General features: G+C 47.0%; 1 long non-coding RNA gene across 2 annotated transcripts in view; it reads right to left on the reverse strand.

Moving 5' to 3' along the window:
• The window catches only part of LOC119401962 (uncharacterized), a 92,759-nt gene that overhangs the window by 59,414 nt on the left and 10,383 nt on the right, over window positions 1-22,962 (reverse strand). Inside the window, exon 1 of one of the 2 annotated variants that reach the window (XR_007417284.1) lies at window positions 2,751-2,995. The exons of the other annotated variant lie outside the window; for it this stretch is intronic. This is a non-coding gene — a long non-coding RNA (uncharacterized LOC119401962). Of the gene's footprint in view, window positions 1-2,750; window positions 2,996-22,962 lie in introns of those variants that run through there. 2 annotated transcript variants of the gene reach the window in all.

The following is a 22,962-nucleotide window of genomic DNA, read 5'->3' on the forward strand; positions in this document are numbered from 1 at the left end:
ACTATCCAAATATGTAGCTAGAGATTTTATCGCACGCCTCTGTTGCGTGTGGCGGGCTAAAGGACCTCGGACAGAGTCAAATGATAAAGGACTCTCAGTGGCCAAAAGTATGCAATAGTCATAAAGTGCAAGCTCATCGGCGTACGCTCGACACTCAAACAATGTATCATTCCACAGTTGCGATTGAGTGACAGCTGTAGTATGCCCTTGTCGCTTGATCGAAACGGTACCGCGAGCCCTTTCTATATACAGCGTTTAGATAAAGGCGATGGAACAGAGCTTCCGGATGTCGAAGAATTGTAGATGGAAGTCTTGTTCTGAGATGTGGGTCAATTAAGTAGAGGAAATCGTAATATCTTGTGGCAAGGTTTCAAAGTCTCTTTTCTTCTCTGGAGCCAGCACTTAGATAAGAGAACTTGCCTTCGTCAAGGCAGCAACCATCTTAGCTGCGTTTCGGTGGACGCCTTGATCATTCGCCAAACTGAATGGTGGAGGAGAGGACCACAACTCTGCTCTTTGCTATCACCTCCTTTGAGACGTTGGATCCAACGACAATACATGTTTATTTATTTCTGAATAATATGTTTATGCGGTACGCTTTGCAGGGAGCACTACAGAAAAATTGTGACTCCCTAAAGTTTTTCTATTTGCAATTAAATCAAGGCGCCTGACACATATTGCATTTGGACCCCTGAAATGTGCGGATGATCTAGGTAGGAGAGAAAACCGTGCTCTCATGCCCAGTATCAGAGTACTGTAACCGGTAAGTTACCACGGTGCTTGGAGCGTTGCAACGTCCAATATTGTAACATTAAGAAAAGTTTGCTGTGACTGGTCATTCTTGGTTAGTACTGAAGTCCTGCACAATGCGACGCCCTTGTCCTCCTTAATAATTGCGTGTTAAGCCCAATTCACTGACCGATACATATATCTTAGGCTGACCACTTTTAGTTACGGTAAATGAAATGCGCACCGTTCTCCGTTGCTTGGCAGGGTGGTGAGTGATGTGGTTTGTACTCCTCTCCGCCTTTGAAAACGATTCAGTAGTTAGGCGTTTACGTCCAAAAATCAAGATATGATCATGAGGGCCGCCGCCGTAGAGGCCTATGGAAACTTTGACCATCTGATGTTTTTTAGCGTGCACCTAAATCTCTTTGGTTAATTTTCTGAAATAAAAATGTTGTCTACCACCATTTAAATCTAAGTACATGGCCTCAAGCATTTCGCTTCCATCAAAATGCGGCCGCCGTGGCCGGCATTCGATCCCGCGGCCTTAGGTCCAGCAGTCGAGCACCATAACCATTACAACACAACAGCGGGTGAGGCTTTGCAATACTTCGTTCGAAAGCGTCTCATTCAATGAATTTTGACGCCGGTACTCTAAATATATTTCTTCTGATGTTTTTACGTGCTAAATGTTGCGAAAAGGATAACTGAAGGCGTCTTACAGCAACAAAAATAGAAATTTCGCTAAGACCATTACTAGACAGATTTCGTAGAACATGCTAATTGTACACTTCCGTCTGAGAACATAAGTCACTCCTGGTAATATGCACGCTTTCTCCTTGGCTGCATGGAAAACCTTTCCCCACCTGATCTCCTGGTTACTAGCATATGGCATGGGAAGAAATACTTTCATCCAAAAACCCAGGTACCCAACTTCGGAGATTAAATAGAGCCAGGAAGTGGCTGACAGACGTAGCCTGGCCGACTACTCGTTACAAACAACGCCAGGGTCAATGAAAACGCTCCTTCTCTTTCTTCTTGCCTACTTAACCCGTAGCGGGCAAGCCTCAGCGTTAAGAAGGAGGAAGAAACCTTAAGAGTGACCATAGTTACAGATTTGTTATCTTTGTGTTCAGCACTCGCTGCACATAGTGATTCTCAATTATCACGTATTTTTCATTTTCTTGTTCCCTCCCACGTAATTTTAATCAGATTAATCTGGGTACAAGGCCACAAAGAGATAAAAATGAACGAAATGGCGGACACTCTGGCGAAAGCCGCTCTCAGTGGTCCGACACTATCGATTATCCCCACATCAGCACTCATAATTCGTGACAGATTTAGAAGGCGTGCCATAATTCAAGATTCCGGTAAAACATTAATCACTCATCTAAACGAATATCGACACCTCTTGTTCCCTTGGCGTAGGCATTTCTGTTCAACAAGAAAAGATGAAGTTATTTTTACTAAATTACGATGTCGCGTTCCTAAATTAAACTTTTATATGCATAGATCTGGTCTGGCTCCTTCCCCTCTTTGCTCGTTTTGTAACCAGGACGAAACAATTGAACAGTATTTCTTATCACGTAACCGCTTCAATTTAGAGAGGAAAAACATTCTCAGAGCAGCGTTTAATCGTATTAGATTGGATTTCATTACTTTGAATATTCTATCCTTGGGAGCCTTCTCATTAGGTCATTGTCACCGGGATGTCTGTTCCGCTGTACAAAAATCCTTAATTGAATCAGGGCGATCTTGATTCTGAAATTTTAAATTAGCGTTAATAATATATTCTAAACTTCTATAATTCATTTTCACATGTGACCACATTTACCTATAGATTGTTCGTTTCTTGGCCAATCCCCCAGAGTGGGTGTGAGCTATTTATAAAGGTCATCATCATCATCATCAGCATGTCTACCTTTGTGTCATTGTGCCACTGTTCCGACATCAGAACCTCGACAACGACCAGTACGGAAGACACCTTTTCAGACTCTGAGAAAAGGCTGTGGAAAATGGCGCACATAGAAGCCGTGCGGCGAAACAGGTGTGATGGCGTACCTCAATTTGTCGGACTGGGATGCCGAGGCGCTCAGCAGCTGCATTCTAAGGCAAAAGTGCAGCTTCAGGTGTCTGACAACGTGGTCGGTTGTGTGGAAGGGAACAAGCGAAACGTGAGGCAACCTGCGCCGTCCTCAGGAGATGCCGGCATTTCCAGTGATTATGTCACCGCCAAAGAGACGATCACGCGGCAGGCCAGCACACCAAGCAAAGGTAAGGATGGTGTGTGTGCGTTTGGATTGCATAGCGCCGCCGCGGTCAAGTGGTTATGGGGTTCGACTGCTGGCCCGAAGCTCGCGGGGTCGAGTCCCGGCGGCGGCGGCCGCAATTTCCGTGGAGGCGAGAATGCTTGAGACTCGTGTACTTTGATTTCGGTGGACTTTAACGGCGCCCTCCACTACGGCGGCCCTAATAATCATATCGTAGCTTTGGGGCCATCATGGAACATCTTCAAAGCGCCAAAAAACAGGACAGACGAAAAAGAGTGGACGCGACGAGCGCTAACTTGAAACTGATTTAATAAAAAGAGAGTGTAAAAGGTAAACCCCATTAGATGGCGCACATGCGTGCACACTTGCGCAGACTGCTCACAAACGCCCATGAAACAACACAAAAGCGCTTTGGTATGACGCTAGATTTCTGCAATAGATTGCATTGGCTTTCCAGCAGAGTCAGTGAAGGGTGGCTGACATACTGGTAGTCATGGATTCCGAAACGAAGTGGATAGAAGCAGTCCCAACGAAATCTGCTACAGCAGAAGTGACAGTGGATGCTCTCAGGGCGATGTTTGCAAGGTTCGGTCTACCTCGTACTCTTGTGACGGATAACGGACCTCAGTTCACGGGCTTCCACTTCCGCAATTTCCTGGCTCAGCAATGAACGTGCAATGAACGTGAACAGCGATGGCAGGCTGGACAGCGCGTTTGGACTCGAACGTTTCAGCCACGGAAAAAGTGGATACCAGGTATCGTGCGTGACCAGCAGGGAAAGCGCATGGTCACAGTGGACACGACTCAGGGAACGGAACGGCGGCATTTCGACCAAGTGCGACGGCGGGACGTTTCGGTCGACGAATCGTGCGACACCGACAGGCTATCGCCCCGTCAAGAGCTTTCGGGCGAAAGCGCAAGCGATTCGCTGACTCCGGCAACTTAACCTTTGCGGCGCTCAACGCGACAGCGCCGTCCTCCAGATCGTTTGAACTTTTAAGAAGGGAAGAAGCTGTGGCATCGCAGACTACCATCATCCTCACCAGCAAGCAGCGCGGCTCGCCGGCTGCGTGTTCGGCTCGTGACGCTCGCGCTACGTGTGAACTCGGGTTTGCTTTGTTCCATGCTGATGTGGAATAAAGTGCCACAGATGTTTCGTTAATTGAATGGCGTGATTTATAACACTTTTAGCCGCTCATCTGAATGTGATCCAGCAGTCACCCTCTGCGTGAGTTGTGGACAGCCCGTCTATAGCTAACGGGTTACGTTATGAAGCAACCACCCCTGCTTTTCGAAAATTGTAACACTTGAACTGCGCTTTCGAAATTTCGTGACGACGTTTTTATGAAGTGACCTGATATTTAGGTATTTAAGGAATATGTTTTTTTAATAAATGAATATAAGATTACGCACATCGCTGGCAAGCTGTTTTGTAATCCAGGCAAAAACGCTTTGACGCAATTATTCACCTTTCTACCTATTTCGTTCCTCAATAAAAGCAGTTCGGGGTTTCCGCAGAAATTGTGGTGCATTTTTCTCGGAAACAACTATGTATCATCAAGCTCAAGTACACTGTTCTATCAAGCAAATAAAGACCCCTTCCCCCTTCCTCAGAACAAACCCAATAAATTAATTGCAAAGTTCGCGCCACACAATACGCGAGTTTAATATCGGCTATCGCAGTTAGATTAGTAGTAGCCATTGAGGCAAGGCAGCAGCCAAACGTAGCGCAAATACAATTTCACACGAAAAATACAAAGACCGTCGAATGCCTTGTACCTCCCAGGGCAGATGAAATTCCTCCAATAGAAGCACTGCGGTGTTTTGACTGTAAAAATATTGACATGTATTATCTGTTTAGTTGGTTCAACAAAACGCTGAGCATATAAATACTTAATCGCGTGCTGTTCACCATAGCACACATTTCGCACACGTTCCTTTGTTTATAGACGTCTACACAGTGTGGTATGGAATCGGCACTCAGATGTATCCGTTATACCGTGTTTTTCCTCATAGCACTCACTTCACAATAAAACGGCTGCAAACCCAGTGGTCACTCCTTCATGATACCAGGCCACCTAAACAACGTATTACAATTGGATGCTCTTACATGTCTCCGTTCTCGTACATTTATGATCGCCATGTTTATTTTTATGGGCCTACGTGCGCTTTAATGACACTATAATGTTGCGGCCGCGGCATGACACTGGCCAGTGTAGTCAAATTTACTAATAATAACATACTAACTATTCGTCACAACTTTACTAACCAGGTAGTGAAAATACGGCAAATAGTGGAAATGGCAGCCATATTCCTCACTAGAAGAGATAGTACAGGTCCCTGATGCCACTGGCAAAAATGTTACTATTACTAATCGCTTCATTTTGCAACATATAGTTACCTATTCAACGGAAGCATAAATGTAGGGCTTCGGGTAAGTATACATGAAGTATACGACGAACGCAAAAGGCGGGACAGTCACATACAGAGAAACTACTTTACTATATGGGACACTTACCTTCATCAGAGATGCCAGGTGTACATAAAGCTGTGCCTTAGGGGTAAACTGCTGATGGTCTGCTGACTCGGGGGACAGTCCTGATCGAATACTTCCAGAGCACTGCATCGGCTCGGACCTACCCGAAAACGCGGGCCCAGCCCCACGTGCTGGGCCGGGTAAAGTAGTTATCACGGAGGGCCGAAGGCGAGCTCGAGTCATAAGCTCCGAACTCGGGTCATAAGCCCCGGGCTTCGGGTCGGGCCCAGGTTTCAGGTGGCGGGCTCGGGTCGGGCTGGGCTTGGACTGTGAAACAGCGAATCGGTTTAGACTGATAAAGTGTATTCTGAAAACTCGATTGTCATTCATTTCACCATTGTAAGCTTATTAATAGAAGAGAAAGAATAGGTCAAAATTTTATTTTCGAGTTTTCGGCCGAAATCTCCGCTCGTGACGTCACGGATTTCAAACTGTGTTCTTCAAATTTTGGGGATGTTGACTCCACGACATTTCCTGAAACTTTGTGTGTAAAGTCTGTGAACCTCTCCGAAGTCAATGTACTTCGTTTTTACCGATAAGGAACTACGTTGGCCCTGGTGTAGTGAAAACGTTTATTGCCTATATAACGTTTCTGGACAGGTGGGTGGGGTCCTCAGTCCAGGGCTCCACTGGCCTTTGCGGCTCGCTGGGCTTGGTCGAGCAGAGCCAGCTGGCTCTCCCGATCCTTGCTAGCAAGCCAGCTCTCCCACTGTCTTGATCGAGATTGTGACCCCAAAAGGTGAGAATTGACGTTTGGGGGCCGCGATTGGCATTCCCACGTAATGTGGGCGAGAGTTGGCCGTTCTCCACACCACGGACAGCTGCACGCGTACATTGTGGGGTGTATGTGGTGTTGTCTTTGTAAGTGAGGGTAAGTGTTAGTTTGCACTCGACGCCAATCTCGCGCCTGTTCTCCGGTAAGAACCGGATGGGGATAACTGTATTTTCGCCGTTCTCCTCTTTGATTTTCGAGGATGTCGCGTGGAGTTGTTGGGGGTTCCTCGAGGGTTGCGACCGGTGCTCGGATGCTTAATTCGCGAGCGAAGCAAGCCGGTCGGCCCTTTCGTTGCCCTCAAGTCCCGCATGCGCAGGGCACCAAAGTATTGCATGTGAATTGAGGAGTTGTCCACCTAGGATTCTTATTGCCGTCCTTGGTAGCCCCGGTAGACGCCGACAGAGTCTATGACGTCACGGAATTCGCAGCGCAAATTTGAAGGTGGCGTCACCACCCCCATTACCTTTTTGCGCGTTTTCTCGCTTACCAAGAACCTTGTTGCGGCGAGCGTGGTGATTTTGGAATCGTAAAAGAGTAGCTTACTGATAACGGAGCAATTCTTTGTTCCGTTTATTATCGTTTTCAGTTTGTTCTACATACGTTGTGCCTACATGTGTGTTTTACATTTTATCTAAAAAACGCTTTTTTGTGTGGGACAAGCTTTTTGTAGAAGCTTTATGAGGGACAAGTACTGAACATTCTTTGCTTCTTGCATATGGGGGCTACTTGATTTACTTAAAACGGGCGAGCTAAAGTAAATAGACCAGACGATTATAAAGTTCACATCTCGCTATTCTGTGCTTTATTTGCATTCGTTATTACTTTATATCCCAAGTATTACTTTGTAATCGCGTCAAAAATGTAATATATATAAATATACACCTATAACTCATTATGAGCTATCACGGAGCTCGAAAGCGGGAAACGTTCTTGAAAGTTGCAGCCTTCCACTAAAGTGAAATAACTGCGCGTAGTCTCGTTACTCTAAATCCCTATCAAGGCACATTCTTTTTCCGTGGCTCCGTCACGGCTCCCAGTGGTCATGTGACGCGAGATGGACATGCACAGCCTGCCTTTTGTGCCCACATTGTTATCGTGTGAGCTTTCGTATTGTTCCGCTATATCAGGAGTGGCGGCTAACGGGCCACATTCACTAATATTTACTCCTACAAGGGCCAGTACAGTGAGGAAGGTTGGGCGAGGGAGGGAGCGATAGGTTGTACTAAACGTCAGCTAACATTGCCATTTGAAGGAAGACCTTTGCCTTTTCTCAGGTATGGGACATTTTTTAGGGGTATTTGCCGGCAGGATACCAACAAGGTATTGATACCTATCTGCAAGACGCCTAAAAGCGGGACGTCGATTCTGAGATATATATGTCTTGCTTCTTGCTTATGTATCAACACATTGTAGCCGGAGGTGGTGCCTGTGTAGCTCAAAATGCTTTATACCTCTTATGTCGGTGTAGCTGAAGAACGTACTCATCAATAAAATAAAATCTGACTTATCTCCCGCTAAAGGGCACCATGAGGCGATGCCAAGCAGCGTTTCGGTATGTCGAGCCCGCGTTTCAGAGGGGGACGGGAGAGGGGCAAATTGAAAAAGAGAGGAATGGGTGAGGGGAAGAGGAAAGGAGGAGGGTAGAGGAGGAGAAATGGACAGGGGTAAGTGATAAGGAGGAGGGGAGGAGGAGGAGAGAGGGGGTAGAGGGAAGCGGAGAGGGGGAAGGGGAAAGCAGAGATGGGGAGTGGAAAGGAGGAGTGTGGAGAGGAGGTGTGTGGAGAGGGCTTGCGCATGCGCAGTAAGGGTGGTCACGCCGCACACCACCACCACCACCGGATTGAACTCCGCCATAAGATGCTTCGCACCTAAAAAATAGGGACGAAGACAGCGTGGGCCGCGGGTGGCTAGTGTGAGGTCCGCGGGCCGCATGCAGCCCGCGGGCTGCGTGTTTGAGACCTCTGCGCTGTATAGTGCGAGAGCTACATGATACTGAGGCAACAGCGTTGCAATGTACAGAAATAGCGTAGGCCGATTAAACAAGGCGTGGAGCAAAGCATATCCGCTTGAGTGAATATCTGACTTTAAATAAGAGAATTACGAATTCCGTGCCGGTGATGTCTCCTTACCTCGAAGCATACACATCCAATGAGTAAGCGTTGAAAGCTTATTCGCGTCTTTATTACCGTAGTAGAACGAACCCCGAAGAATGATTGAAATCGCTTCATCCACCTCCTGCCAGTCCTACCGGCGCAGTACCATGCTTACTTTTACTAGTAAAACACCGTTAGGAAGGCATGCGCATTACAATACGGAAGAAATAGCGCGATGCAAATCATGCATAACATATTCTGTTGTAAACTACAAGAAGCCCTCAAAATGACTTTTATACATAATATTTAAGAGTGACACCACGTTCGGGAACGGGAGAAATGAAGGAATGAGGTGGACAGCTGTGCTCTCTCTGCAGACGTCTACAAAGACATCCTGAATTTGCTGAAGTGGTGGAAGAACAACGACTGCCGAGCCATTCACAATTCACAAGGCAGATGAGCGCCCCTGCAGTTAGCGCAACCAGTGCAAGAAACTTTAGCGCGGCAGGATATGTGATGCAACGGCGCATGACATACTTAAAGCCGGAATCTCTTCATAATTTGACCTTTTTTCACGATCACCATGGTGAAGAAACGAACTATAAACTATGCCACAAAAAACATGTAGACTGCATACTGTTACGATAGGCCCCTGCGCTGAAGAGCAAGCGGCGTCCCCTGTTACTCCAGCAAGGCGTGGAGGAGCTGCTTGCCGGCTGACAGCCGCTCAAACACTTGAATTGACCCATACTTAATGTAACTGCGCAAAAAACGGACGGAAACACGAAGGGCGAGAAAAGGACAAACAAGCGCAGACTATCAACTGAAGTTTTATTGCACGAACGAGGCAATATAAAGGGCAGAAAAAGGCGAGAGAGGGCAAAAAAAGAAGGAGACAAAAGGCACGAGGGACCTGCACGCATTTGGTCCTGCACGCATTTGGTTGAAAGCAGTTTTTCTGCGCAGGTGAAAAAACTGCGACAGGCAGGCTTTCCACGGGACGTATTAATAAAGGTCTGCGAAAAGTTGATTAAGAAAATAAAGAGAGGTCCTGGTGATGGTTGTGACTTGGTTGAGAAGGCGCAGCATAAGAAATTTGCTGTTCTGCCATATGTTCACGGTTTTACCCACCGCCTAAAAAAGGTTGCGTCAAGATATAACGTCCAAGTGGTTATATCTGCCAGGAACAAGTTGTCCACTTTATGCGCCAAAGTAGACAGACGAATCGCAAATCACCAAAATGTTCGGCAAGGTACATGTAATGTTAGTCATGTTAATAATTATGTATCTTGTATCACTGGTGTCGTTTATTCCATACCCTTGACATGCAAACGTGTTTACGTGGGACAAACAGGTCGCTGCCTTAATGTTAGACTTCGAGAACATTTTAATTCTCTGAAAGGCCACTCCGGTCTTCATCTAGCAGCCCACTGTAAGAAATGCGGCTGCACTCCGCTCTTTGGTGATACCTCTGTGTTGTTCCGGCATAAGAACCAAAGAGCGCGGGAACTAATTGAGGCTGCGCATATTCATAAGAATTCTGAGTCCTGCGTTAGTGTTCCATCTGTCGCCATACATGATAAAGAGTTAAGTTATCTTGGTTTTGTATGACGGGCGTGCCTTGCCTGATGTGGCCAATGTTTTTTGTTGATTTGGTCCCTCGTGCCTTTTGTCTCCTTCTTTTTTTGCCCTCTCTCGCCTTTTTCTGCCCTTTATATTGCCTCGTTCGTGCAATAAAACTTCAGTTGATAGTCTGCGCTTGTTTGTCCTTTTCTCGCCCTTCGTGTTTCCGTCCGTTTTTTGCGCAGTTACATTAAGTATGGATCATTACCAACTAGCCCAACTTACCACTCTTTTGAATTGACCTCCCGGACGGGAAGTGAGGCGCCATGCAGTCGAACACATTGTTTGACGAGACGACCGCAATGGTCTCCGGTCGCGACATCTTCATTGACGAGACAGCGACGTCAGCGCGGATGACAACCGATCCCGCTAATTGAGCGGCGAGGTGCTTTTGAGCGGCGGACCTTTTGATGCGCCCGGTTGTCCGAGCCTGTTACCCGTCACCCTACGGCCTTCACATGGCATGGAAGAAAGCCTTGGTGCCTCATATGCAGAGTGCTTTGGCCACGCCCCAGTCGAGGACGTTGACCTGGGCGGGTATGGGCGGCACCCTCATTAGGGCTGTGTGTGTCGTGATTGGACCGTCCCAACTTGGAGCAATCCTCCCATCTAGAGATCTGGGGAAAAGAGACGCTTTAAAATTCGCCCCCATGGGCTCATTCGACACGAAATCTTCATAATGTAGCACGAAATCGTCGTCATTTAAAAACGAGACCTTCGTCATGTGACAAGATGTACGTCATGTAAGACGAAATGGTCGTAATGTAACGAGGTGCTCGCCATGTAAATAAACCACGTTATGTTTCCCTTCACTCTCTTCATGATGCCTCTGCATCTTCCTCCCGAGTCTCCAGTGCCTGAAAAGGCCAGTCGCAATAATACGTATACTAGCCTTGGTGTGATATATGAAAAGAATGCTGGGGCAAACAAGTTTTTTTTTCTTTCAGCTGCTTATACGTATTGTCAAACGTACACGAGGTACAAGGGGTTTGTTATAGGTGGTCGTGGTGGTGGTGCTAATATTGCAGCAGGCGGGATTAGCCTGGCCTGCATGGCCGGCCATTGTTCCGCCTGAGCATCTCCTAAATTGTGGGGGTATGTCACCAAGTGTTGAACAGCCCAGTGTCTCGCAGGAAGACCAACAGAATTCGTTGCACGCTCCTCCTCGTTGCCGCGGGCGCTTTAGGAAAAATGACATCTTCAAATGTCCGGTGCCTATGACAACCTTTTTGCAAGGTGGACCATCGCTGCTCTTTCCACATCAAAGTGCGGGCAAAGCCAAATAAAATGTTCAATGTCCCCGATGTCACCGCAGAAGGCACAAAACGGGGAAGCGTATCTCCCAGTCTGTAATGACCAAGCCGGGGTGTATCTTGATTAATGCATTTACAACAGAGGTATTAAATTTAGCTTTTTAGGGGCGAAGCTCCTTAGGGTGTGCGTCGTTCCCTCCTCAGTAGTAGTACGCATGTAGCCAGCTCTAGTCTAAAGAATTGCTCACTAGATGGCGTTTCATGTATTTCTTAGAGTTGCTGTTTAAAGATGACCGCTGGCGGTTGTATAATGCGAATGGCGCATGTCCTTCGATGCCTGTAATCGTAAAAGGCACTCGCTCTTGGCGCGCGCCTTTTACGCGCCCAGTGTGTATCCATTGCTCTTGATTTGGCCAGTACTGTCTGAAGCCTTTCGATCTGCCAGGAAGACTTGGCAAACATGTGAAACTTTTCGCCAAGGCGCAAGTTGGAAACTTCATCAAGAATGTGCTGATGCCTGATAGCGTCGAAGGCCTTTGTCAGGTCGAGCGCCAGTATCTCTTTGGTGTCCAGAGACGTGTTGTCGGTTTGACCATTTTAATACCAAGCTGAGGGAGAGCTGCGAAACTGAATGGGTAAAAATGTTGAGTGCCGGTGTTCAGCCGCTAGCATGAGCTTCAGAGAAAGAAAGAACGCGCGTCGCGTCCATGGACTGTAGCCTGTGATAATGCTGATGATGACGATAATTTTATTTTCTGCCAGATAAGAAGGCGTCATACTATCGTGTACTAGAAGGGTTTTTCCAGTGCACTCCATTCCTACTTCCCTTCCCCGGCGCACAGGCGTAGGTGACGGGGGCCGGCACCTCCGCGATTAGAAGCAGACAAAGAGGTCTTGAGTCTTCGCGGCTTCTTCCGCCAGGCGGATGATTTGTTGCTGTGAAGCAGGGTCCTCGCTCCGCAGCGGGACTTCGCAGGCCTCTCTACAATTGATCTTTTATTTTGCCCCTGGGAAGTTATCGCACTCCCTGATTATGTCTGTGATGAGTGCACGTCACGTGATCCTCCGGCTCCGATAAGGGAGTAGGCAGGGAAGGAACATGGCTTGCAAAGGCTAGACGGGACAAGGGAAAAAGCTGTGAAGCTCGCCTCCTCACGTCAGCGTTTCGCGCCACTTCAAAATATTTTTTAACTCTGCTTGTTATAAACCAAATTGAAATATTCTTGCAATAGAACGCTCGCTATTGGGACGCAACAAGTCCCAGTGCGTAACTAATGTTTGCTGTGTGGCCTGATGAGAGGCCCTTTAACTGATACCGTTTAAGTACTACCGTATGCATTGTCAAATCTCGGACGAGCCAAAATAGAGGTTGTACAGAGTTATCAGTGCCGCGTGCTACTCACACACACAAGAAGAAAACCTAGGAAAACACTGGAATGAAGAGAACAAGGGCGAAGACAAACGCAACATGGTATTTCTGCATCATATCGGGCTAGTAATGTTCATACCAGGTGGCATTTTTTTTCTTTTTTGTGGGAATAGCACGCTGTACTGGAGGAAAATGTTATTTTAGATGCGAAGCAGCTTATGGCGGAGTTCAATCCGGTGTGCGGCGCGACCACACTTACTGCGCATGCGCATCCTCCTCCCTCTCCTCTCCGAGGCTCCCCCCTCTCGCGCGCCTCATTCATTCCTGCGCAACGCCGCGATGAGCGCCAGCGCATGCGCGTCTCCTCCCCCTCTCTCTCCTCTCCTACGCTCACCGCTCACGCGCGCCTCTCGACCGCGTTCCCCGCTCGCCCTGTGAGAATTAATGGCCAGGCTAGGGGGAGGGAGGACACGACGCGCGAAGCGTTCCTTTTCGCGTTCCACGACGCTTTGAATGGATCGATGCAGCTTACGGCGCGGGACTTCGCCCCAGCTTATAAACCTGGCGAGCAAGCTCCTAAAAAAATTACACTGTCTCCCGCTCAAGCGAACCATCTCCCCGCTGCTTCGCATCCACACATGGTTGCCTTTAGTGGGAGATGGCGTAATCTTTTTACTGGCACCATGACACTGCTGTTAATAAATAGAACCATGACAATGGCGAAGTTATGTGTGGCGATGAGAGGACTGATAATTTTGTGTTGCCGATGAAGAAAGCGGTCGTAGGAAGATAAACTTACCGAGGGGTTGCACACTGGTGTTGCATCGCGGTGGGAGAGGGGGAGCGTTTGTGTGGCGCTTGGGGAGGGGGGTCAAGGGCCTCTTTCGTTGCTCATGTACACTTTACTGTGGCGCAAAATACATTTCGGGAAAAACGGGGCGCAGAGAAGCGAAGAAAGTGAAGGCCCGTCACTTCTCTTCTCAACTCCCCCTTTTCACGAAATGCATTTTGCGCCACAGGCTAGTGTACCTAAGCAATGTAAGCACCAACTCACCCAAAAATGGGAACAACCTTTTCGGCCTTTTCGCGCCTCCCTGGCGATGCCCATGGCGCTACAGGATGGACAGACGCTACTGCACAGGCACCAGGCGAACTTCATTTGGAGATCTTAAATATGATTGCAGTAGTAAACGAAATATGCCATTTGTGAGATTGCTTATGGCGCGTTCACAAAATGTTGCAATAGTTACGAGCGCGCTGCACTTCGTCGGTCCAGCTCGCCTTCATATATGGAGCAAAAATACTCTCAGTTTTCTCTATTTGGTGATATCTTTTTAACGGGGCTGCGGCTACTTGAAATTTGTTTGCTTGAAGGGACATAAAGAAGAAGAAGTAAAAAATGTTAACTTACTGTTAGCATTGCGTTTTCGAGGCCTCCCCTCTGCTCCCGGGACTGCATGTGTTATAATAAAGATTGAAATAAAAGTTGCCGCTAGAGCAAACGAAATTATTTTCTTCCGATACATTCGCCCACGTTTGGTGGTCTAGCACTTGTTGCCCGCTGGTCGTATCGTGGTATTTATATCTATCCTTAACTCATCCTCGTATTCATAGAAAGCGTGACATTGCAGCATTTTTACTGTCAAAAACAAGGGCACCTAATGTGGAATCCGCTGAGCTCTAACAATACACAATATACACCTTAGCCAATCCTTGAAAATTTTGCGCTCAAGAGCGCATTCTGCCGTGATAAAATGATACACCAATGAAACAGCAGCGGCTTCATGCGATGTATGCTTTATTTAGAGGCAGAAGGCGTATATATTTTCCTGCTGACCTATATTTTTCGAATTTCATGGCGACATTTTTTTGTTTCCGCACCTGCACAGAAAGTCCAGCCAATAGAGGCATAGATATGTGTGCGCTGACAAATCCAAAAACACACATTGTTGTCCTACAGAATAGGATTTATCGTACTATCCTCGGAGGAGATGTATTGTTCTATTCATAATATTCTGTCTGGCGAAGCAAAATATATCCAACAGTCTCTCTGAACATCTAGTACATGGGTATTAAACACGCGGCCCGCGGATCTTTCACTAGAGGCCCGGTCCGCCCACGACTATTTTTTATTTTATTTTCTTAATAATATGCTCATTAGCTACACGGACGTGTCTGGTCCCAGGAATTTTCTTTCTTGAGGCATCCCACCCGGTCAATAGCTGTTGAAACATAACCACGGAAAAAAACGATAATTCAGGGTCGGTGTGCATACTTCAGTTATTCTAGAGATATAAATCAATATGTTTAAGAAATTCTCACGTCCAATACCCTTCAACATATCCTATAAGTTAGATATGGGAAAGGGCTTCATTAAAATTGCAACGTTAGCTGAGCCTCCCACACAAAAACGCCCGCCCCAAACTGCCTTACAATCCCGAAGCAAGGTGTGTGGCCGGGATAATTGGTATTCAATAGCCGCGTGAACAGCACTGAAGAGTCATAGAGACAAGGGATCGACGAGGACTGGCTGCAGTCCTTGTCGGTATCTTGTCTTTGTGCCTCTCCCGCGCTGTTCGCGTAGCTATTTATAATCCCGACCCTTGCGCAACTTAATTCGTGACTGCTGTTCGCAAGCTGAGGCGATCTTGAGACCCGTGGTTCAGTAGCTGGGCATGCGCGAAAATACCTAGCTACAGTTCCAATTAGCGAGAGCAATCCAAACTGGGCAGAAGCTCGGGGGAAGATGCAGGCCTGGTGTGATGTGAAATCGTTGAACAGAAAGTGTTGACGGAGCCAATGTTCCGACAAGGCACTTTTTTCGTCATGAAAACAGCTTCTTTTCTTAGCTTCGTTTTTGTGTACGCCAAGCTCACTCTCACCAACTTCGATAGAGAAAAAAAATCACAGCATATCCACGGGGTGAATGATGATGAGTGGGGCGAAGCTACGGAGGGAATCATCTGTAAACCGTGAAACTCTTCCGTGAAATGCGCCCAGTACATAATATAAAGAGTGTGAAACATCGTGTATATATTAAACATCAAACTTTTATTGTACTGTTGGTTTACGTGGTCCCTTCATTATCACTTGTGATCGGTGAAATGCAAGGAAGAAGTCCGCTCCCGAGCGAAAGAGCGCCAAGAGCGACCGCATTCCCCGCTCGCCCTGTGCGAATTAAAGGCAAGGCTAGAGGGAAGACAGGACGCGCGTTCCACGACGCGAGGTCGGTAGCATGCCCAACGAAAGCCAACGGATCGCGATCGTGCAAGTGCTCCGGCTTCGCATCGCCTCATGGTTCCATTTAGCGTCCCAAAACCAAACATATTGCTCAAGGTGTGCCTTGCGTTTTTCGTAGAAATAATTTCTTTATCATGTACATTAAGACGAAAAGTTGAAAGCTCACTAGAGTGTATCGCCCGCAAAGTATGTCTTTTAGTGTGATTTAACTCTCGTACGGCAGGGTCCTCGCGCCGTTGCCGGTCCACCTCGCCCGTTGACGATCGGGCGAGGTGGCTACATATAACTACTACTACTACACTTTAAGAAAAACATCTGGCGTTCTTTCGTTCTGCTTTTACAAAACATCTGGCGTCTTTCGTTGGTTTATTTCATCAATCAACGGCGTTTTGAACAAAATTTTTATTGTTTAATCACGCACAGGAGAAATCTCACCAGGCACTACCTTGGAGGTAAACAATGGCTGCTAATGGCAATGAGAGACACAAGAAGTCGGCTTTTAGCTAACACTTACACTTCTACTTCTACTAACGTTTCCTACTGGAACATGCCAATGGCTGCTAATGGGGAATGAGAGACAGAAGAATTCGGCTTTTAGTTAACGCGCACGCTGCGAATTTTTTATTGTTCAACAACGCACAGGAGAAATCTCCCACCGGCACCACCTTGGAGGTCAAAGCGTAAGACTTGTTACTCACTACTACGACCACGACGACTACGAGGGACGAACGGGTGCCGCCTTAAGGAGCTTCGCCCCTAAAAAATTGGGGCACCCACGCGCTAGCGGTGCAAAAGTTGAGAAAGAGCGAAGCTGGTGCCGTTCCTCTCCTCCTCACTCTCCTTTCGCTTTCCTACCCTTTGTTATACTATACTATATATGTCTATGATATGTTCCAGCCTTTCTTCTCCTCCTTTCCACGCTTCTCACCATCACTTCCCCTTACCACACAGTGATATTCTATACTATACTCCGCGACAAGTTTTCTTGAGAGCACTGTTGAAGCTACAAAACCGAAGCGCATGCCTGCTACCGGGCCAAAAAATAGTACATAAGCTTACTGATAACTTTTCCATTTGCCTTGCCGAAACAAATGCTGCTTTCTTTATTATGAGACTCAAACAGTTGCGGGAAGTCGTAGGTAAAATACACTTACTGATCGCTCTGCAAGAATGCCTTCCTTTTCATTCCATTCCTTAGACAGCACCACGTTTTCAGCACGCCCGTTTTCCAAAGTAAGCATGGCGCTCATGACGTAGGGAGTCAGTGTGCGGCCACGAACGCGCTCTGTAGTTCTCCAAGAAAAACATACGCCTAATATGACACTGAGCAATGGAAATCTCTCCCCCATTGACATTTTTCGTGTGTATCTTTTTCTAAACGCGTTAACGAGACGAGCGAGCAAAACCGAAATCAGGCGCAAGCTGCCGTGCCACTTGCGCAGCTACACGAATGTTCGGAAGCCCCGCCTCCGTATCCTAGGCTCCACTGTCAAGTTGCCGCCGAGTATGTACGGGGCTATGCTATGCTTCCTCCTTTCCCTCTCTTTCTTTCTATCTCTTTCTTTGATTCTCCTTTTTTTTCTGTCCTACTCTCTGTTTTTGCTATCTCTTTTTCGTGTCTGTCGCCCCTATCTGTCTCTGTTTTCTTGTTTTTCAGTGTGGGGGCACAGCACATGCCCAAGAAATGCTGTACAAAGACAAAAGTTCTTCGGTCGTTCGAGGGCCAAGAAGGCGCAGAGTAGAATAGGTAGTGTCATCAGGCACAGCTGCCCTAGAACGTTGTGAAGTTGAAGGCGCTGAACGGGGCTGCTGCAGCGTGAAAAGAAGACAATTATTATAGCGCAAAGCAAGACGAAGACAAATGGTACACAAAGACGAGCGCTAACTTCCAACTGGGTTTATTGTGCAGAACACGAAAATATATAGGTGGCAGAACCACGTGACACAAGATGAGCAATGCAAAGAATACCAAAGACATACAAAGAAACCAAAGAAAACATCAAGGAAAAGCAAAAAAAAAAAACGAAACCCCAAAAAACTATCACTAGTTGCGCGCGCCGACACTTTCCAGAAACCTTCATTCCTTCTCTGAGAGATACAAGGAAGGATTGCTCACGCATAATTCCTTCTCTCAGAGAAGGAATTAAGGTTTCTGGAAGGCGTCGGCGCGCTCAACCAGTGATAGTTTTTTGGGGTTTCGTTTTTTTTCTTGCTTTTCCTTGATGTTTTCTTTGGTTTCTTTGTATGTCTTTGGTATTCTTTGCATTGCTCATCTTGTATCACGTGGTTCTGCCACCTATATATTTTCGTGTTCTGCACAATAAACCCAGTTGGAAGTTAGCGCTCGTCTTTGTGTACCTTTTGTCTTCGTCTTGCATCGCGCTAAAATAATTGTCATGACCTACCAACTAGCCCAAGCCGCTACCCTTCTAAGTGAAAGGAAGATCGAGGCGGGCGTCTACTGTAGGGGCGTGCATCGGAACAGTGAAACGACCGTTATTGGAGAGCCAGAGAGGGGTCCGCAGAACTCTTCTGTAATCTGCTTCCCGCTGCATGTCTTGATGATGACCAATGCTCGAAAGGGACGTAGTTACTGAGGAGATGGTAGAGCTCGTACAAAGTGCCAAATTTTAGAAATCGGTTTTCGTGGGTCCAGGGTGTTGCAAAATGACTTACAGCTTTGTAGGACAATTTTTCTAAGTATCTCTGAATTGTCTTTTGCACACGGTGGGAGCTCCTAAGGTCTGAGATAGATATTGTTCGTCTGCGTTTCCGCTCCGGGTACTTTCTACGAATGCTTGCACCGCCGGCATGCCATCGTAGTTTTACATAAGCAGGTAGGCGATCAATGCTATATGTTTCAATGTCTGCGCACCAAGCAGCAGACGACGAAAGGCACCAAGAACTGATAGCTAAGTCGAGACAGCTGCTGAACGTTGTGCTACAGACGTCTGTCGATGAACCATTGTTAAGAATATAAAGGCCATTGCGGCTTGTGAAGTCTAGATGTTTTCTTTCCCAAGTGCCTATGACACTGCTGCCACAAAGATGGTGATCAGCAATAAGGTCTCCAACGATCACGTGAGGTCCTAGACTGTAGCCGATGACAACTTTCAGAGGCCCAGCGTCAAATCTTCCGCTCGGACAAATGTAGCCACCAATGACCGACATTGTACGTTGCTTTTGCTTTACAGTGATGGAAACGTACCCATCACTGCTATACACACGAATTTGCTGATGAGAATACGTTAGGTCACAGCGCACAAATAGTAAAAATTTGGTAGGGTACCCACTCGCGTGAGATGTCAAATATTTATATCCAGATAGCCTGAATGGTGAAGTCGTAATTGGCGCGCATTGCACAGCAATAGAAAAACCGATATTTCAACATTCTCAGTTTATAATCGGCGAAGTGACCTCGTACACCTCAGGCGTTCCATTGAAATATGACAGAACGGCTAATCCTTTCAGGCAGTGATGAAGATGAGGCTGTTGGCGCCATGATTTCTACAAGTTTTTATATTGCACAAAGCACCGGCTTTAGGTCTCCGAGAATTTGCACCGCAGCCTCGGCAACGGGTGTCTTGACAGCTACAAGTAGGATTCGCAAGTCACGGATAACCTGCGCAAGCATTTCCTTGATTTGCCCATCCGAGACCAAGTCTCACGTTCATGCTGGCTTTCCTGCCCATGTCCTTGAGGACTCCTAGGTGGCAGGGAAGGCTATGTGGTAATGGCTGTGGCGTTCTTCAAACAATGTGTGGCTGAAGGTAGAACCACCATTTCAGATATAAGAGGATGCCGTACGGAATCTTCAGGGAGTACAGGCTCTCGTACTCTTGACGATCCTGATCTCCTTCTGCAATTACGAGAGCGCCTCCGGCGACGGTGCACCTTAGCAGCCGCTTCTTTGTGTGTACAGTGATGTCGTAATATTTCCCTAAGCACGGTAATATTAGTCTTTACTATCGGATATTCCTTCGACCTTGACTTATTTAAGCCATCGCATTTAGAACACTTGAGATCAGACCCCTCGCATATCAAATCACTATGATCTCCACGGCAGCGGGAACATGTCAACCTGTAAACACACGCAGCGCTCACGTGCCCATGTTTCTGACACGTGCGACACTGTGATGGACTAGGAACGTATGGACGGGCAGGATGCCTCACGCAGCCCACTTTCACATGCGATGGCGCGTTGTCTCCTTAAGGACTATGTTTACACAACTCCACCGTCCAAAAATTTGTGTCTGCGATATGGGCAGTCGAAGAGATCAACGCTGATGGATCGCTGTCATCAATATCTGTATCCACATAATCACACCGGCAAGGGTGCGGTCTCCACGTGCAAAGAAGGATCGCACAGGTACGCTGCCGAGTTGAGTAACAGCTCTCAATATGTTTATGGTCATTCGTACAGACACATCAGCAGTGAGTATATTCCTTCTGGGATTAATACGGACCTCTCTGATTTGTCCTGGAGCTAACTTGCCAAGATAGGCAGCGAGAACTTGTCTATTAAGCGAATTCAGATCGTTTGTAGCAGCGATGTGGATGTAGGCGATGGTCTACGTCTGCTGAGAGGATGGAGCATTGTAGTTGAGATCACTCACGCTTTAAGTTTTGCGAAGTTGCCCCTTCGATCGTGGTTTGTGGCCTCGAAATATGCATCATCTGAATCCTTATCATCCACGTCAGAGCAGCTCGATGATCTTGGCAGAGCCATGTTCGATGCTCAGTCGCACAAATCAGATTGGAAGCTTGCAGGTAACTTGGAGGAAGAGGGGTCGGAGCACCCTTCATTGCTTTCGACATCGTACCCGCCACGGAGGCATCGGTACGAGTAACTTTGAATAAAAAAAACGCCAAGCCTTCGCTGAAACCGCAGCACAGTCACAGCGAAAGCTGGAAGAGCGGCGTTTCTGGAGCCCGTTGTAAGCTCTCTTGGGTCTACTAATACAGTACACATGCAAGGTACCCACTACGCCATAAATCACTATTTTTGTGAAGTTGGGAGGCACCTTATGAGCCATTATTTGTCATTCTGCGGAGAAGAGCGTCTGTAAGACATTATGTGCACTTTGTCTGTAAGACGTCTGTAAGACATTATGTGCACTTTGTCGACGCGACGACTGATGACGATGAAGAATCATGACTCAGCCCTTTGTAATGGGTTGGAAGCTTTAAACGGCTCACCAGTTATGCAATTTGCATTGGGTGACGCCCGGTCGCTCTTCCCCTCACCCGCCATGCTGTATAACATACGTTGACGTGGGAGAGAGTGGGGGGCGAAGAACTTTACTGAGACCCCGAGGAAATGGATCATGCGCTTATGGGCTTCCTTGGCAACCAATACAAGTGCACTTGCGAGGAACCCACTACGCTATAAATCATTGTTTTTTACTGAGACCCCGAGGAAATGGATCATGCGCCTATGGGCTTTCTTGGCAACCAATACGAGCGCGCTTGCGAGGAACCCACAACGCTATAAATCATTGTAATTTTTGAGAAGTAGGGCAGCTGGCACTGTGCCATTCTTCGTCATTCTACAGAGAGCCGTGGTACCTGCTAAACGCATGTAAGGCATTATGCCCACTTTGTTGATGCTGTGCCTGATGACGATGAAGAATTATGGCGGAGCCCTTTGTAATGGGTTGGAAGCATTCAACAACCCACTCGTTGCGCAATTCGCATTCTGTGATGCCTGGCTACAGAATTCGCGTTGTGCGACGCTTGGTGCTTATTTTACTCTTCTACCACGCTATATTTCATATGCTAATGTGGTTCCTTCCTAACATGAAGCCTGTGTCGGACCTTCTTGCAAAGCAGTTTCAAGCACCGGCATGGCTCTGAGGTTGAAACTGGGCTCCCACGCAGAGGGCCCAGGTTCGAACCTCGTTCCATCCTGGGAATTTTCTCGTATTTCGTTGTTTTTCGTATTTCGAGAGATAGTGGTTACGGACACCGGCGGCGGCGGCGGCGGACAACTACGGCATCATAAACGGCCGCTGAAATGATTACATAACAGCTTTCGCTGTAAAACCAGAGACCCACAACAGCGACAGGTCGGAAACTTGCCCTCTTCTGAGCGTGCGAGCTGCGTGTCGGCTTCGTCATTGCGGTGTTCGCGTGAGTAAAAATGTATTAAATGCGAAGCATTTCTTAGCGAACCTTCAGCACTTTGAGCGTTTCTATCTATCTATCTATCTATCTATCTATCTATCTATCTATCTATCTATCTATCTATCTATCTATCTATCTATCTATCTATCTATCTATCTATCTATCTATCTATCTATCTATCTATCTATCTATCTATCTATCTATCTATCTATCTATCTATCTATCTATCTATCTATCTATCTATCTATCTATCTATCTATCTATCTATCTATCTATCTATATATCTATCTATCTATCTATCTGGCCGCCTACGTCTGGGGACTCTCATGATCGCCTCCTTAACTTGGTGTAGACCAAAATTGGCATAGGAGGGTAAGAGGATTTGACAAATATGACTGTCGGGTTATGATATGAATAACGTGAAAATCCTGTCGCGTACGTCTTAAAACCCCGGAAATCGTTATTATTGAAGTAGACGTCTTTTTCGTTCTTCTCAGCCATGCACTTACGTATGCACGCGTCAACTGGTGAATGAGACTGTTACCATTGATACATGGCACCGCCATTTATACAGTCATGGTATCACAAGCAGTCGCCAGTGGCTCAACGGTGCCCAACAAACTAACAAACTAATGATAATTGTTGAGATTTTACGTCATAAAAGTAGATATGATTATGAGGGATGCCGTAGAGGAGGGCTGCGGGAAAGTCGACCTCTTGGGGCAGCATAAAGTGCACCTAAATCTAAGCACATGGGAATCTAGCATGTCGCCTCTATCAAAATCCGACAGGCGCTGCTTGGATTCAATCCCGCGACATTCGCTTCATCAGTGGAGCACCATAACTACAAGGCCACCACGGCGGTTGGTATTCAACTATACGACCCATGCTGTGGTCAGATGGGGCACACAGCACGTAACCCAATCGACAGAGAAAAGTCTAAGCATCAGA

The sequence above is a fragment of the Rhipicephalus sanguineus genome, chromosome 8 (assembly GCF_013339695.2).
Source record: "Rhipicephalus sanguineus isolate Rsan-2018 chromosome 8, BIME_Rsan_1.4, whole genome shotgun sequence".
Classification (NCBI taxonomy): Eukaryota; Metazoa; Arthropoda; class Arachnida; order Ixodida; family Ixodidae; genus Rhipicephalus; species Rhipicephalus sanguineus.